Here is a 17,642-nt window from a genome sequence, read left to right as displayed (position 1 = left end):
CGTGGCAAGTTTGGACTGAATATCAAACCCCCATGAAGTGAGGAAAGAGGTGCTAGATCGCCACTTTGGAAGCTTCTGTAATTTTTTTCTATTATTTGTACTTCTCATAGGGTGGCTAAATATTATACGGACGTTTTCAAGGTTCATTGTGGAAAGATAGACTGAATTCCTGTGGCAGCTTCATAGGAAGAAAATGTTCTCATTCGAAACACAACCAACTTGTTTACTTCTTGAAACTAAGCAGCATATATGTGATAATCTCAGATATAGGCTTTGAATAAATTCCCTTCGTTGACTCCTCTGAGTTTTAGAGCAAGGAAAAGATTTTTAAGCTCCAGGAGAACCCACTGAGAAAGAACTCTTTATAAAAAGACAGAAAATAGATCTAGGAAAAATAGAGCTGTATAAGGAATTACAGCATTTGCTTATATTTATAAGAGGTTCTTCTCTGTGTTCTGCTTTTCTAGTCTTGACCTTTATGCGTCTTCTGTGTTTCTGTATCTTCCCTTTTTAATGTAGCAGCCTTTCTCTTTTACTGTGTACAGTTTTTGTGTATTTCAAATGTTGATTTGCCTCTTTGCCAAAGCCCCTTGGTATTTGCCAGTCCTCCTGGTACCGCTTTCCTGGCGGTACCAAAACTAGCTGTCCCAAATTTTCCATCCCAATTCTGCTTGTATGGAAAGCTCCCATGTACCCTCTGTAATCCTGGCTGGGCTCTGTTGGCTTTCTGGTGGAGGGGGACTGTTGCCCCCAGGGAACACTTCCAAGCTGAGACCTAAGACCATAACTTTCGTTAGCTGGTTTCATTGCAGACAACACCTTTCAACACCGTGAGCCTCACCTGTAAGCTTCCTGATGAAAGATATGTTTATTTGGCTTTTCCTTTCTGTTGTTTTTGGCTCTGCAGCTTCTGTCTGACGATCCAGAAGAAGGTGCGATGTTGAGTCTTTCGGTGATGCTGAAAAAAGCATGACAAGGAGAAGATGCGTGAATTAAAAATCTGTATTACTTTACTGGAAAAAGAAAGAAATGTTATGGGTGTTGTTTTAGATAAAATCATATGGAATTTGTAGTGTGATTGATCACAGGGTACAGTAAAGGCAACAGTTTTTCTTTCCTGGATCCCATTGCGTATTACTTAGGTGCAAGAGCTTTTTATGTTCTCTTTTTTTTTTTTTTTTACGGACTTCTTGCCACTGGACACTCATTCTGTCATGAACTGCAGCTCGCTGCCTCCCTATTTGGGCAGACTCATCTTTTCTGTGGAGCTGCACCATAAACAAAACCAGTGAGAAGATCCAGGTTAAAAATAGCCCTGCGGAAGTAAAACCTAGGTTATTCCCTGTTTTTTTGTTTCTTTCAGAGCCGCCTTACAAAAGCAGATGGAGCAGTGAAGAAAGCAATGGGTAAGGAGTGACCTGTAATGAGGGACAGGGACCGCATGACTACATGCTTTTGACGAAAAGGCAAATGAATCCACACCTCTTTTACAGCACTTGGGATTCTTGAAAGACTCATCAGTTTCCTTAACCTTTTTTTTTTCTTTGATTTGTGTAACTATGCATTTAGTTGACCCAAAGCGAAGAGCACCTCAAGCCACGAACAGCAGCCTATCGATGGGACCACCAATGGTGTTGCTGTAGAAAGTTTGAAACTGTGTGAAGAAAAGCAAGCTTTTAGTTAAGAAGTTTAAAGTAACATTATGGGTAAGACAAATTTCTTTGAAGTCACAAATAAATGGTCATCGCTGGTCAGATTGTATAAAAGCAGCTTCCTTTAGGACAGGTTATTCCCAGACCTGTGACCAACTTCCTTGACACTGGCTTTTTTGATCATTACCTGATCCTCAGGAAAGATCCCATTCTTGGCTTACAGGGTCCTGAGAAAATTGGGAGGGTCTCTGCAGATGACAGCAGTCCCTCCTCAGAAATACTGCGCTCTCATCAGCCTGGAGATAAAAGCCCCTCATGTGGGAAATGGACCCAAGGGTTGTAATCCAGGGGAGAGAACGATCCACCTGGATCGTGATCATAGTTTGCCCTCTCCACCTTTGCCCATCAGGAAACTCACTTGGGTGGATGTAGTCTATATAACTTGTTCTGGAAACTATTTTGAAGGGGCTTCTGAGCTGGGGCGGGGCTGATGGTGGCTAGGGGCTCCCTAGCAAGTGTGTCCTCTCAGGAGTAAGAGGAAAGGCAGAGGCTTAATGCTGGATCTTCTGGAGGGAAACAGGAAACCTAGCTGTCTCCTTTAGCTGTAGACCCAAACAATTTCACCAGGTCTGTTCATATGGACAGCTTCTGGGCAGTCCTGCTTTCCTGCGTGTGGGAGGAAAGGACTATGCTGTTAGGAAAGTTTGACGCTTCTAGTTGTGTAATATAAGGCAACACGTGTCCAGCTGCGTGGCTTCTCACGTTGAGGGCACACCTTGATCTATGTGCAATGTTGCTGTTGCTGTAAGAGAGAAAACAAGAGGCAATTCTTGAGGGGCGATGGAAGAATAGCAAGCATGTGGCCTTTTCCTCCTCCTTTCTCTGTTTTTTCCATCACTTGGTGTGAGGAGCGTGTTTGTGAAAGCTCATGGGACTTCAAGCCTAGGGCCGTCCCACCATGGCACTGGATGTCTTTCTACTCTGTCTGCCTCATGGTTCCACTACGTCCTTGAACCCTTTTTCAGATCTTTGTCCTCCCAGAAAAGTACACCCCGTGGCCCTCCTCAAGCAATTTCAGGCCACAATCTTTAGCAGTGTGCAGAATTTTTCCTATTCTGCTCCAGGACAGAAGAGACTATTTCGACCCTGCGCTGGTTGATATTGGGTGAGGTTATGTTCTCTGTAGGGAAGTCCTCACGCATCCGCCTTGTGTCCTCCGATCTCTCTCCCACGTTGCTTCCTCATGCTCTTGGCTGTGATCAGGTGTTGCCACAGATTTTCCTGGCTGCCATTTTTTAGCTATTTAGTGAATTTTAGACCTGTACCATTCTGTGAAACATTTATTTTTTTTAATGTACGTACCTGCAACTTACCAGCTTGCTGTCCCACCTCTGTTAAATTGTGTAAAAGCCTTTAGCCCTCTGACTGTAAACTATCGATTTCAACTATATTCTAGGCCGAGTTACCTGAATCACCGTGATCTTCGTAAAACGAAGGCAAAGTTGCGGGTCCACCTTCAGTGTCCGTTGGAGATCTGGATGTGACGAGAGAGGTCTTTCAGCTTCCTGTCTGCGTGTCTCCAGAAGTTTCTTAATACAGGACAATTAGTTCTCAGGCTGGCAGATCCGTGAGAACACCGTGTCCAGTCCCTGCCAAAGACGGGACCACAAACAGGTATGTCGTGTGTTGTTAGAGATCGCTATCCGTTTCCAGATACCAGTCATGCAAAGTGAACCAGTACATTCTCATTTACAAGTTTTTTTGTGCGTCAGCCCTATTCCATTCAGTTGGGCTAAATACCTATATTCCTAAAAATACCGAAGCATTGCTGCCTTCTCCCTCTCCTCTCTGCCTTTGCGTTTTCCTCCTTTTGCTCGGCCTCGCTCTATGAGAAATTTGGAGACACAAGGACCTCCCAGAAAAGTCCCTGCTCAATGGGAGTTCACCTCCACCTCCCCAGCACCGATGCCATGAAATACTGCTGTGGAAAAAAGCCGGCAGAGAGGCTACGTGTGTGGGAAGGGAGGAAAAGGAGTGCTGCCTTCATCTGTTAGGTTGTGAAATGAGGTGTTGAATACTGAGCATGCCTTTTCTGCCGCTCAGGTTTTGTGGTTAGATTGCTACAGTGTACACTTGGCTCTCTGCTTAACAAACTTCAGACCGTATCAGTAGCTGAGGAAGTGCTTGGTGAATAGCCAGCTCCCTAAGACGGGCTAATAAGAGATGAACAAGATACAGTCTTTGGATTTGCTGGAATTACAGGAGGAAGGAGCCGTCAGGAAACAAGACCTGAAATCCTCAGCGAATAGAGGTGGAGGGGGCCGCCTGGTCCAGGGCAGTCGCTGCGGGGTTATGGTATCTAGGGTATGTATGGGAGTTGAGGTTGCTGAGGTCTCAAGAAAATTCTTGATGGGCTACAAGATAGTAGCTTTTAAAGCTGAAGAGGTTATGGCTGACCGACATGTCGTGACAGGTCGCTCCTGTCACGACACGGACAGTGGAATCGAGTGCACCCTCAGCAAGTGTGCCGATGACGCCAAGCTGTGTGGTGCAGTTGACATGCTGGAGGGAGGAGATGCCATCCAGAGGGACCTGGAGAAGCTCAAGAGGTGGGCCTGTGTGAACCTCATGAAGTTCAACAAGGCCAAGTGCAAGGTCCCGCACCTGGGTCAGGGCAATCGCAAGCACAAATGCAGGCTGGGTGGAGAATGGCTTGAGAGCAGCCCTGAGGAGAAGGACTTAGGGGTGTTGGTTGATGAGAAGCTCAACGTGAGCTGGCAATGTGCACTGTCAGCCCAGAAACCCAACCTTATCCTGGGCTGCATCCAAAGAAGTGTGGCCAGCAGGGCAAGGGAGCTGATTCTGCCCCTCTGCTCTGGGGAGACGTCACTTGGAGTACTGTGACCAGCTCTGAGGCCCCCAACATAAGAAGGGCATGGACCTGTTGGAGTAGCTCCAGAGGAGGCCACAAAGATGATCCGAGGGCTGGAGCCCCTCTGCTGTGAGGACAGGCTGAGCGAGTTGGAGTTGTTCAGCCTGGAGAAGGGAAGGCTCTGGGGAGTACCCTTATAGCCCCTTCCAGTCCCTGAAGGGGCTCCGGGAAAGCTGGGGAGGGACTCTGGATCAGAGAGGGGAGCCATGGGACGAGGGGTGACAGTTTTAAACTGAAAAAGGGTGGATTTAGATGAGATATTGGGAAGAAATTCTTGTCTGTGAGGGTGGTGAGCCCCTGGCCCAGGTTGCCCAGAGAAGCTGTGGCAGCCCCATCCCTGGAGGTGTTCAAGGCCAGGCTGGACGGGGCTTGGAGCAACCTGGTCTGGTGGGAGGTGTCCCTGCCCGGGGCAGGGGGCTTAGAACTGGGTGATCTTTAAGGTCCCTTCCAACTCTAACCATTCTATGATTCTGTGACTGACTGGGGTCAAGGTTGCGTTGTTTCACACAGCTGCTGCGTGGTGCCCGCGCGGTCTCTGAATGCTTGCTCTTTGCTCTAGGTGTTGCCAGAACCTGTGATCTGGGGGGTGGTGACGACCATGGGTCCGTCCTGTCCCACTGCACAGCTCAGGCAGGGTTGGGACAAGCCATAGGAGAAGTTGGGCCATCCCCGGCTGCGGGAGCACCCGAAGCGGGAGCTGGCTGGCAACTTGCAACCAAGCATTTTGTGAAAGGGAAAAAAAGAGTTTGTTGACACTGAAGGTATCAGTTTCAGGAAAGGAGAGGCCAGTTCCCAGCTTCTTTGGTCTAGCCAGAAGACAAAGGCAGGAGGAGCTAAGAATATACAGCAGTGTAACAGAAAAAGGGCTTGGGGCAGGTATTTTAGTCAAAGAATGATGCTGAGACAAAAGCAGATGGGTAGAAGTTGGCTAGGAGAATATTTTTGTTGGTAACTTTACGATTTTTATCTTGCGGGACTGGAACGGTCTTTTAAACGGAGCTATGGGAGGAAAATGCTTCTTGGTTTCACCCTGGAGCTTGATAAACTGGCGACCTGCGCCTCCTGCCACACACACACGGATTTGAAAAACCCTTTTTCACCTCGACATCTAGGCATTTCTGGGTTTGGAAATAAGTTGGCAAAAAGCTTTCACTGCTCAAACAGTCCTGTCCTCTGTTTCGTAGCAGAGGCTTTGCTTCTCCCTGCTGTCTGTTTCAAAGGATAGCTTTCCTCAGGAATGCATGCTATTTTGCTTTAAAAAGACTTTAAAAGGCCTAAATGCAAACAAAACAAGCTGATATTTTTCTTTGAACTCCTAGCTTATGGCTTTTTTTTTTTTTTTTTGGAAACTTGTATTCCTCATTCAAAAAACCACTTTCTTCTTGTCGGGGATGAGGTGGAACAGCAAATGCACGCACCTGCGTCCGTGTCCTCATCTGCGCACCCGCGTCCTTTGCGGAGCTGCTTTTTTCAGGGGCTGGAAACACCCCCATCCCACGGGGGCTTTTCCCGCAGCAGGGCTGCTTTCCTCTCCCTCCCCGGGCAGCCTGTTAGAAACCCGCTGCTTCTTTTTTTTTCCCCTCTTCCCTGTCTCCCCTTTCCCCCCCTCACCGCGTCGCCGTCCTTGGCCGGGGCTGCGCTGCCACCTGCTGTCGCAGAGCCGGGCACTGCAGGGCTTGGGCGGGGGGGGGGTGTCCAGATTTGGGGTCCCTGGGGTGGCTCCTTCGTTCCGCTGCCCATTCTGAACTGTAAGGGGCAGAGCTTCACCCTTCTACTTCTGGGCCAGGAACATGCTCCAGAGAGTTAATACTCTTCTGAAATGTGTGTTTAAATCAAATACGGATAACGTGAATGATATCGGTAACGCATAAAGCGAAGCCCTCTGTGTCCCTGTGTTCCCTTTCTGCTACAGGATCACTGTGGTGCAGGGGATTTGCTTTCTCACTAATTTCATATTTACATCAAGTGGGTTGTGCAAGTCTCTGAGGGCAGGATTAGGTCTTTTCTGGCAGAGGCAAAAATCCTCGCCGTTAATATGCCCGACTTTGGAGTCGAATAAAACCATAGAATCGTCTAGGTTGGAAGGGACTCTTAAAATCATTGAAGGCTGGTGAAAGATAAGGATAATATTTTTTTTTTCATTAGCAGAATATGAAATAATTCTTTTAGAAGAAATCTTCCTGGCAAATGCTAGCTGCTGTTTTCAGGTCTTGCTGTTTTCTGGGATGGTGCCACATCTCCAAAGAGTGAACAAGCCTTTCCCCTCGTACGAAATCCTGGCGGAGCCTTGCTCCTGAGCAATCACTGCTCAGGGTGAACTTCCAGAACAGAGGGATGAACCGCAACCATCTTTCCGAAACAGGAACTAATAGTATCACTCCTATTTCCAGTCTGCTTCATCCTAAATAATCAGCCCGTGGTAGCCTGCGACAACCGCTGTTGTCCTGCGATATACCCGATCGCGGTGTGGGACGAGATGCTTCCATTGCTGAAATGGAACCTGGGGGACTAAATCATGCTGACTCTGGCTCTGCAAAAATAAAAAGAAAGCATTCCTCCTTCCTCCAGCCCCATCCAGGCTTTTCTTCCCAGCGTAGTGGGGATATGTTCAGAGATGCCGTTTCGCGGAAAGCCGGATAATGCTGAGTGCTGTCTGTAACTGAGTACAAGGCGGCAATTCAGTGAGATGTTTCTGTTGATGCTATAAAACACAAAAGCACGATTCAAGGGGAGCAGCCGAATCTCGGGGATGAAATTGCAGCCCGTGTGTTGTGCCGAGGATGGGGCCTTGTTTTTGCTAATCTACGGCAGCTCTGCAGCGTTTTCAACTTTAAATCTGAAGAAAAGATGGATGTAAATGCAGCTGTGAAAGGAGTTACTGATGGCAAAGAAATATGATATAAAAACATAGCCAGGATCTGCAGGCAGAGATTTATTTTGGCTGGGGGTGTGTGGTGGTGTGTGTGTGTGTGACATGTGCTTGCACGCGTGGACAAACACAAGTTACCAGTTTCTCTAATCTACCGGGGAAGTCAACCTTAAAAAATAAATGCAAGATGCTGTGCTTCTCCTTTGGCAGGGTTGGTTGATTTTAAGGTATGAGAGGTTGTGTCTTACCCCTTTATGCTGCATCCTCGCTCTCGAAGAAGGCGGGCACGTTGTTAAACTGAATAGCCACCCGCTTCTTTTTTTTTTATTATTATTTGTATTGAGGAATTCCTCACTTCCTGGGTGAGAAATGAGCACCTTTTCTCAATATATTCTCCCTTACTGTTGGACGCAAAAGTAGCGTAGGCTGTATTTTGAGTAGTTTGTATAATCAGGTATTAAGTACTGAAGGACAGTTGCCGTTTCAAGACTTCAGTGTGTTCCTCTCCTCCGCTCTTGCTCAGGAAAGATGCAAATGAGTCACGGCGTGGAAGTCGCCGAATATTGCAAATACGATTTTGTCGCTGATAAATTAACACACTAACCTCCTCAAGGCGACTTTGAAGGTTGTTCGAAGCATGGGTGGCATTGTTGAATGGCTTTTCTATGACATTCGTCTTCAACCCAAATGGATTCTACAATAGTTTAAAAAAAAGAAAAAAAAAAAGTGAGTTAAAACTTTAAAGGCTCAAGAGGAAATGTGTCTCATTACAAACTACCTGGGAATGTTTTGTTTTTCAGAGATGCCCTCTTAACTGTTGTTTTATACTAAGACAATAAAGCTTAAATAGTTTCATCAATCTGTTGTAAAATCAAATTAAGCTGATAACGTATGGTCTGAGTTTGCTCCAGGCCTGGATCTCAAGCAGGATTTTTTTTTTTTGTGAGATCCTCTTTTTGAAACAGAATGGGGAAAATTTTCCGTGATTAACCATTTTTGTGAGATTTTGGATGCATTTAAATGCAAAAAGGTGTGTGGGGGGAAGGTACTCCAGGTTTTATTGCTTAAGTGGCACCTTGGGGCGTTTATCAGCAGAGATGAAACCAGATCATCGCAGGAGTGAAGGGTTTCGACTCCAACTTCTTATTTCCATTTAACCCGTATACAAACCATCCTGCCATATTAGTGCAGTTTATTGTGAGACCATTCGTGTGCCAGATAGGATTCCCCCCAAGGACACGTTTCCTCCTGATTTTGTTTGTAAATATGTCGTTTTGTTCTAGCAAGGCTTTTTGCTTCAAGTTTCATTAATACGGTGGACTATTTACCCATACCAGATTGTGCTATTTGACTGCTCATATAGCAAAAATGATTACGAAGAAGATTAAAACACATCGTAGGTATTGCCTGAAGTTCCAAGGGCAAACTTCTCCAAAAAAAAAAAAAAAAGCTGCACTGCAAAGACAAAAGCTGCAGATACTCCGGTCCATCGCTCATTTGGGCAAGGATAGAAAGGTTTGAAAAGCCCCAGGGCCTAATTCTCCAGCCACAGGGTTGTTGTGCTGACCTTGGTGGAGGTATCCCCAAATGACACGAGTGAAATCCTCACCCTTCGGAAGTGAATTCAAACTTCAGAAGTTTTTGGGTGCAGGTACTATATGTGTGTGTTAAATCATGGTTACTAAATGTTTGTTACCCAGAGTGAAACTGCACGTGACCAGGTAATTGGTGATATAGGGTTGTTTTTTTTAAAAAAAAAACAAACCAACTTTTAATAAATTCTGCATTGTCACTTGGCATTTTATTAGGCTCTGGGATGAAAGTTTAATCCGTGAAAATGTGTGTCAAGTGGTTGATGAGTATAAATTGCTGAACAATATAAGCCTGTGAGGCTGGAGGATGCGGGGGAGAGACATTTCTGTCTTCCATATTGAGGAACTGGACTGTGAAATTAAGCGCACGGTTTTGCAACCTTGTTTTTTTGCCTTTCATTTCTTGGAGTTCCGTTGCTGCGGACATCTTCAATTTATGAAGACACCCAAAGAGATAAGAAATCCCCTGTGACAAAGACAAAAGCAAACAAATAAAGGGAAAAGCTATGGGAAGGAGGTTAAAGAGTGCAGGAGTCTGGTATGGCTTTAGAAAAGCCCTTGAGAAATCCAGATGTTATCCAAATGACATGTAGGATACTGCATCTTTTTCATCTTCAGGAAGGATAAAAGCATAAAACTTCCTGCCCTTCAATACAAGGCAGAAAACGTTCCCCAACACGTGCCCTCCCTGCCTTGCCCAGGCACGTGGAGGTGGGCTCGGGGCTACCCTCCAGAGTGAACCGGGGGGGGGTCAGACCAAAATAATGGGCTTAATTTGCAGGGAGAAAGGTTCTGGCTAGGCATGAGGGAAGCCAGGGGCCATGTCAAGGCCAGGGAGGCATTGTGAGTGCTTGCAGGGAGGGCTCTGGTGTTGGGAATCGTCTTTGGTTATTCAAGGCAGATGGGTCAGGCACCTCTCTGCGATGCCGTAGGGGCATCTGTACTCAGTTTGGGGCTGAAGGGTGGATTAAGTGACCTCTCACGGTCTGTTTCTTTCTCCAGTTCCTCGATGATGAGAGGAGGACTTTCCTGGGCTCTCCCTAGAGGCTATTGCTCATCCCAGTATCAAATAATGTCACCGAGTCTCTTGTCTCCAAGGCACGCTGCATGTCTGCAGCTTTCTTCCGCACAGGTGAGTTTCAAGTCTTGTTGTTATTATCTTCTCATGTTAACGTTAAAACAATCTGGTCTATTCCTGCCGGAGTTATATTGTACCTTCTCAGATGCTTCAGAAGAACAAAATTTGCTTTCCTCATGTAGGAAAACGTGACTTTCATAGGCTTTGGACTTTGGTTTAGTATTCGCATTATAGCAGAGTAAATGAGGTGTGTAATAAACAGAGATGTATAGAGGCTTTTCTGGTCATTACCCTAAGCTAGGAAAATAGCCTCTTATGCTGCTTGACTGAAATCTTGACGGCTTAAATAATTTTACTGGCCAAAGGCTTAGAGAAAAATATTTTGTCAAACTCCTGATTATAACAAAGAAGTAGAACAGACCGCACTCCTCGATTACAGAAGTAATTTCGATCACTCTTCTCCTACAAAAGGAGTGCTCAGAAAGACAGTTGACGTATAACTAAATCCAAATGTAAACCAGAGATTTCATGTTGCTTCTGAAATGGGAGCCTGTGGCATTCGCGGCTGAGGCACACGAGGGAATACAAAAGTTTCGACGTGGAAGATGTTTTCAGTAACATCCCCATTTACAAAGTGTTCTGCCACATCCTGGAGACGGACCAAATAGATTATAAAGAAAAGGTTCATTTACTCTGGATGGATGGCGCTTTCTAAAATAAAATGTCATCAGATAGAATTTTATCTGGTGCGGAAGCTACCTTGTAGACAAGGTCTTCACGATAGATGAATCTGGAGCTCTGAGCCTGAGCAATTTGGCAGGTCTCCCAAGATGACCAGAATTTCACATATTGCAGCTATTTTCTCAGTGCTTTAGCACATCCTACGGCTGCTGTGAGAGTACCTGTGCAACGCGAGTGTGCTCCGGGGGTCTGGTGGCCTCACAGGCTGTTTGGGGCAGTTTGCCTGATGGTTTTTAGTGGGGATAGATAAAATCACGGGGAGGTGCGTATTCCTCTTCTCCTTCATGCTCTTGGCATTACCACTGAAGGGTGACAGAGAACAAGACCAGTTACAAAAGAAACCAGAAAACGTGTTCCCAACTCTACTGCAGGCTTGTCCTCCAGCACACTAGCTGTCCCATAGCCTTTATGGGGAATATTTACGTGCCCGAGCTCACATTTGCTCTTCTTTTTCCTAGAACAGGGTCTAAATGCTTGTTCTTGTAGAGTGAAGCCCCGACTGAAGGAAGCTCTGGCACTGCAGCTAGCCCGGTATGTTTAAACTGTTCAGCAATGAGAAAACGCCCAGCATGTTTTCCTTTGTGAGGGTCACCGGCGTTGCGTTGGTGTCAATCCAGTTCTTGGTGATAGACTCTGGAAAGGGATCTGTTGGATGGTATGTAATGCGTGGTTTTGCTTTCTGTCAGTCATGAAATTAATAGAGGCTCTTTTTTTGCTCTCTTCCAGTGGTGCTTCCTGAATAATTCCATCTTGAGTTACGTTTTGGAGGAAAACATGAGGAAAGCACAAAAGGTATGCGTGCCAGTGAGCCTCGTAGGCACCTGGGGATCCAATGGTGCGGGAAGGTAGGATGGAAATAGGTAGGGAGCTGGATGTAACGGTGAAGAGTAAGCTTTAGCACGGTGGGATGGGGGAAAGCTTCCTTAACGCTGAGATTTACTTGTGTTCTTAATTTCTTTTTCTCCAAAGCCTGTAGCATTGGCCACTGCTGGGATTTGTACTGCCGAGCATCTGATTGACAGTAGGGATCGACATCTGGTGAGTGAGTTCAGTCAGTAGCTTTATTTGCTGAGAAATTAAGTGTACGAAAACATGAGTCAAAATTTATATATCAATGAGGACAAACACACTAAGTGCGTTGACCCGCGCTGCGTGGTTCATTCCCCAGCCTGACGCCGTCTTCTGGAGTGTCCTTGTGTATGTCCCGCTCCCCTGAGTCATTGCCTGCAAAACGGAGAGCCTTCTGATATGGATAATAAACCCATATGGAAGATCTGGGGATTTGCTGTCAGACGGAAGCAGGGCAATGCCAATACTGGCTAGTGAAAGCTGTACCTCTCATCTGATTCTTGATTCCCCAGAGGCGGCTGACAGAATAGTGACAGAAAGACGACAGTCTTCCTTATTGCAAAGGGCTACCACCACGCAGCACGCCAGGAAAATGAGAAATGCAAAATGAACAAGAGATCCAGTCTGCGGGACACTTCCTGCTGTTTTCACTTGATGGCGTGTTCACTTGTCAGGAGCCCCACAGGTGGTATAATGAAACCCTGTCAAATTATTCTGCTGCAATAAACCGGGGACCTGAAAACAAGACTGCCCTAACGGCAAAAATCCCTTCCCCTGGCAAAAGCCCGCCTGCTACCTGCAGAAGTGCCCAGAGCAGCTCGGCGGACACCAAGCACCCACAGGGCCACCACACCTCCTGGAGTGCATGCTTGATGATGTCTTAAACAAATATTCCTTTACTCACAAGTGTATTACGCTCATTAACCGGGGGTCCTCCATCTGAACTAGCCAAGGACGCTCGCCACCAGCTCACAATCTAAATTCGTGATGTCTTTCTTGGAGCTACCAGAAGAGAACGAATGACTGTGAAAAGCAAATGTAAGGCTTTTCGCTTCTTCCATGTTTCTGAGAAGTCAGAACAAAGTGGTGAACCCATGAATTTGGAGGGTGCTGTCTCACTGACGCTGAGCATATGGGACAGGGCTGACTTCTGACAAAAAAAAGGGGAAGGAGCTGCCTCCGTTATTCCAGCTCTGAAGAGAGGTACCATTATCTTTTTTTAAGAGTGGCTGCACAAATGGAGAAAAGTAACATTATTTTTCTTTTTTTCCCCCTAATGGACAGCCAAATCGCTATCTCTACAAATAAATATTTACAGAAAATATTAGTTTACAAATAATTACAAAACACGTAGTAATTGCGAAATAAAATGTATAAATATTTGCAAAATTAATTGCCGTTTGTTTCTAGTGTAGCAGATGCAAAAATGTCTGTTAAAATGTTCCTTCGTTGCTCACTAAATCCATAAGGAACATATTCAAATCTAGTGATGCAAGAGCTTAACACAGGTTACTCTTTTTTTTTTTTTCTCTTTTCTCTTTACATTGCCTGTGTGCCATGAAGATTAAATCAGAATCAATCTTTACATTTGAATGCCACCCCAAAGGAGCGTAATACTTAGGTTTGCGCTAGAGAAGATACGCTTGAAATCACACATTTTGACCAAATTGCCAAACTTTCCTGGTGGAAAGAACAAATAACCTTGTTTATTCATTGTCCGAAGCACATTTTCATGACAGAGGCCCTTACAATAAGTCACAGCGGTAGCCATACCGTGTTTAAGTTCTCACTGTCACGATGAAGTTACGTTAGTTTGTCTTGTCAATCTTGGAGTCACCGAGGAGCGGTGTCAATCTTTGAATCGTGGGGAGCGATGGCGCGGTGCAAGCGGAGGCGGCCAGCGGCACCCCTGGGTGTCTGCAGAAGCCTTGCCGTCAACCGGCTATAGACGTGCTTAGAGAAGCAAATCCCCTTGTCATTGAGTCAGCTGTGGGAAGTGGAGGCATGAAACCCTTGCTCAAATCAGGCACACACGACAAAAAAGCCCCTCAACCCTAAATAAGATAAAGAAACCCTTTGCCAAAAGCCTGATTCACCCAGTTGTGGCTGAGGGAGGCGCTTGCCCCAAGTCTGTCTTTCACCTTTAGAGCGCGAGTTCTTTTCCCATGGACACAGGAGAAGTCCTATCTTTTTGAGATAATAGGATTGAAATTGCCTCTGTAATAATGAGTAAAAGCAAACAGCGCTTTGTCTGCTCAGGGGACTCTCCTGCTTTGTTCCGGCTGAAGCTCATACAGTCCTCGGGATGGCTGGGACCTGGCAAGGCCACCGGTTTTGGACCTGCAGGGATTTTCTCTATAAACGTAGCGAAGGAGCAAAGTGTTTTAAATCTGCCGGCCTGTAACTCTGAGCGCCTGGTGCTGTTCCTCCTGGGCTTTCACGGCTCCGTAAAGCCTTTAGTTACCCTGCAGATAGCCTCAGTTTTGTTCCAGTTCATCCCTTGCCGTGAATCATCCTAACGAAGATGGAAAACAAAAGCTACGGGGGCAAAGGACAGCGGGCTTCTCCTCCAAAAGGAAGTTCAGAACATACCTTAAATTAACGGAGGAGTTCAAACGGGGATTGCGCGTCCCATCTGATGGCCCGGCCTGCACTGGTGCCAGCTGTGTGCCTCAGTCTAAGACTGCTTCCTAGTGGGAGGGCAATTTCATCAGTGCTGTCGCTAAAACCCCTTACGTAAAATAACAACTGCGTTCATATTTCTCATGCGCTTATCTCTGTTGCAGAAGTCTTCATTGTACTGAAAAAATTGTAGCGTGCAAAAATCATATCTTCTTTACCTGCTGGCTGAAGTTTTCAAGTTTGGCTCCCATCCCTTGCTATTTATTTCCACGTCCTCCTGGAGGGGCTGTTTTATCTGTAAAGAGAAAAACATTCAACGTGTTTCAAGTAACCTCGATCAAATTAGAAGCTGAGTGGGGAAACAAATGTTCCTTGGAATTCATGAAAGCTGGCCATCAAAAAAATTATGAAATTATTTAAGGTTTTATTTTCTGCAGCTAGAACAAGGCAAGATAAATCAGAGAAATGACATAATGTCTTCCAAGTGGCTGGATCCAAAGCTTTTGCAATTTTGTGTGCATCTGTATACCAGAGACCGTATCTATTTCCCTTTCATTCATATGCAGATACGCTGGGAAACTAACACATCTGATATTTAGCGGGTAAACATTTACAGAACCAAGTATTATACTTCCCAAAATAATTTAAAAATTGGCCTAGCTGCAAATTACGCCGAATGATGATCATCCGGGGGCCCGACAGGATGCAATTAGTGTTTGCCAAAGTCAGCAGAGCGGCAGGCGAGAGGGTGCCAGGGGGCTGGGGAGGACGCTGGGGAAGAGGAGATGGGGCATCAGCTTCTGTCTGAAAGCCCCCTTTGTCTCTGCCGGCGGCTGTGGGGCTTGGGCGGACCTCCCTGTGCAAGCCCGTTGCTGGTGTGCCCGCTAATGACCACTAATTGCTGCAGTAGAGCCTTGGCCCGTCAACCCAAACACGCGGGAAGGGGCCCTGCTCAGCCTCTCCCCAGTGACACTTAACGGATCGGTGATTTTTTTCAAGTGGCTTTAAAGCCAATTTGATTAAAGGGTGGTGTATAAGGTAGCTTTGCTCCTCCTGGAGAGCTTAGGTTTTTGTTGTAGTTGTCGATTTGCTGGGCCGTAGTCAGTTATCTTCAGACCTCTGTAATTTTTCCCCTGCTGAAGTGTTACTATGAAACGCGTCCGGTACTTTTCCTGTGGTTGGATCTGTCGGTGGAGGCTTCGGGGGGGTGGGAAAAAAAGCAGCTCTGAATAATTGAAATCGGGGTTTATGAAATCCCCCAAACTAAGGCAACCCAGTTAGAAACTCAGAAACCTCTTTTCTAAAGGAAGTGTTGGATGAGGGGGCGGGATGTTGATGGCTGCAGCTGCTGCGAAGCCGTTCTCCCAAGCAAAGGCAGACGGTGTTTGGATGGGGATCGAAAAAGGGAGCCCCAGGGCTGTGTGGATGGTTCTGTTCCAGCTGTAAATCTCTCGGTGCTTGTCTTCATGCTATCGCTCTTACAATTCACGTGTACTGCTAGACTGTCAGCACGTTTCTTTCTCTTAACAAGAAGCCTAAAAAGGGGTTTTATTTTTTATTTCTGTGTGTGGAAGATTTCAGAGGATGCTAAAAAAACAGGTTGGGACGTTTTTCTCAGAGGAGGTTGCCAGACATTGTAATTTTGTGTTACAAAGACACATAAAGGAAGAGAGAGAACTAATTACAAGGAAAACAAATCTGCAAAACCCGATTCTTGTTCTGAAACTCATATTTATTTTCCATAAGAGATCACAATTCAGGTAGCTATTTAACCATCTGCCCAAAAAGTAAGGTCAGGAATATTCCGTTGTCACTTATTCTCTTGCTTTAAGCTAAGCGTGTCCTTAAAAACCTAAGTGCCTTGGCAGATGGAGATAAAGCTTATATGGCTGACTGCATAAGAAAAAAAAACCAGGTCAGTTTGAAAACATACGACCAAAATCAAACTGCTCGGGTTGAAGACCCAGCGACCCTCAAGAGAAAATGTGCCCCTTGAAAACTTCTCTCCCCGTGAAGTGTTGAGGAGAGGGAACTGCGATGGAGTCTCGTGGGCAGGCGGCCATCAGCTCGCGGCAGCTGTGGCCGCAGCAGGGCACGAGGGAGAGGTGGCATCTCCCCAGCACCCTTGTGTGCGCTCTGGGGGCACCATCGCCACGGACGAAAATTAATACGGGGAGCTGAGGGGGATGCGAGACTAATCATTCAACTGCAGAGGAAAGGGGAGGGGGGGGAGGGGAAAGAACAATAAGAGTTCTTTCCTCATGGTAATTTTGTTGACGACTTATTAAATTACATCCCTTGTATGATGCGAAAGGACATCAACGGCCTTGGGATCGGCTCAACAGCCATCGGGATCGGAACGGTAATAAAACTCTGTTGACAAGTGCCACAAAGGTGACTTTGTTTTCAGAGCCCCTCTTAAATTTCTGCTTGATCGGAGAGGAATTAAACCCAATGAAGTTCTCACCGGGCAGTTTTAGGAAGAGGAGGAGTGTTGTAAGCGCTCATTTTAGTTTTGGCTAACTCTGCTGGAAGACCAAAGAGGCGCTTTAGTAGCAGATGATGTGCAAAAGCCAGAAGTTGAGGCGGAGAGAGTGATGTACCGACGACAGGGGCAGGAACACAGCCAACCAACACAGGCTGCGTGGCACCCGTATTGCAGGCATCCGAAATGGCATCTGACAATTTGGGGATTGCTGAGGACAGCGTATGTTTAAACTGGCAATATCGTCACACCCATGAACCGCTAATCACTGCCTGTCACAGAAGTGAGTAAAGAGAGCGGAATGAGGATCACCACATCCTGACGCCCTCTATATAAACACTCTCCGTACACCTGGATGGGGTCGCCGGCTTGTTTATCACATTTTTTGACTCGGTACAAGGCATTTTATAATGAGACAGGCAGGTGGCCCTGCAAGAGCAAAGCCTCCTACCTGGCAGCACGTAATTAATACATAAAAAATAAAGTCAGGTTTTCTCTTTGGCAGCTTGTAAGTATTCCAGGCATCGCAATGCCGTGTATTTTATGACAGCTTTGAGCTTAAGGAATAATAATAATAATAAAAAAATCTGTATTCAAGAATTTAAAGCATTTAGACGTGATAAACTCCAAGGGTGAGATTTTCTGCTGCCTCGCACCTTGTGCGGTGTCTCAATCGCTGCCCGTCCGGCACAATAGTATTCGCTCCCTGGGAAATGTCGACCCCCAAAATGGGGCCTGATTCCAATTTCAGATGAATCGATGTAAGTGCAAAGTGGCTTCTACAAAACCGATAGAGAGGGACCAGAAGGCCCCGGTTCTGCG

Source organism: Chroicocephalus ridibundus, chromosome 5 (assembly GCF_963924245.1).
Source record: "Chroicocephalus ridibundus chromosome 5, bChrRid1.1, whole genome shotgun sequence".
Taxonomy (NCBI): Eukaryota; Metazoa; Chordata; class Aves; order Charadriiformes; family Laridae; genus Chroicocephalus; species Chroicocephalus ridibundus.
The sequence above is the reverse complement of the archived record's forward strand: the minus strand, read 5'-3'. Positions refer to the sequence as shown.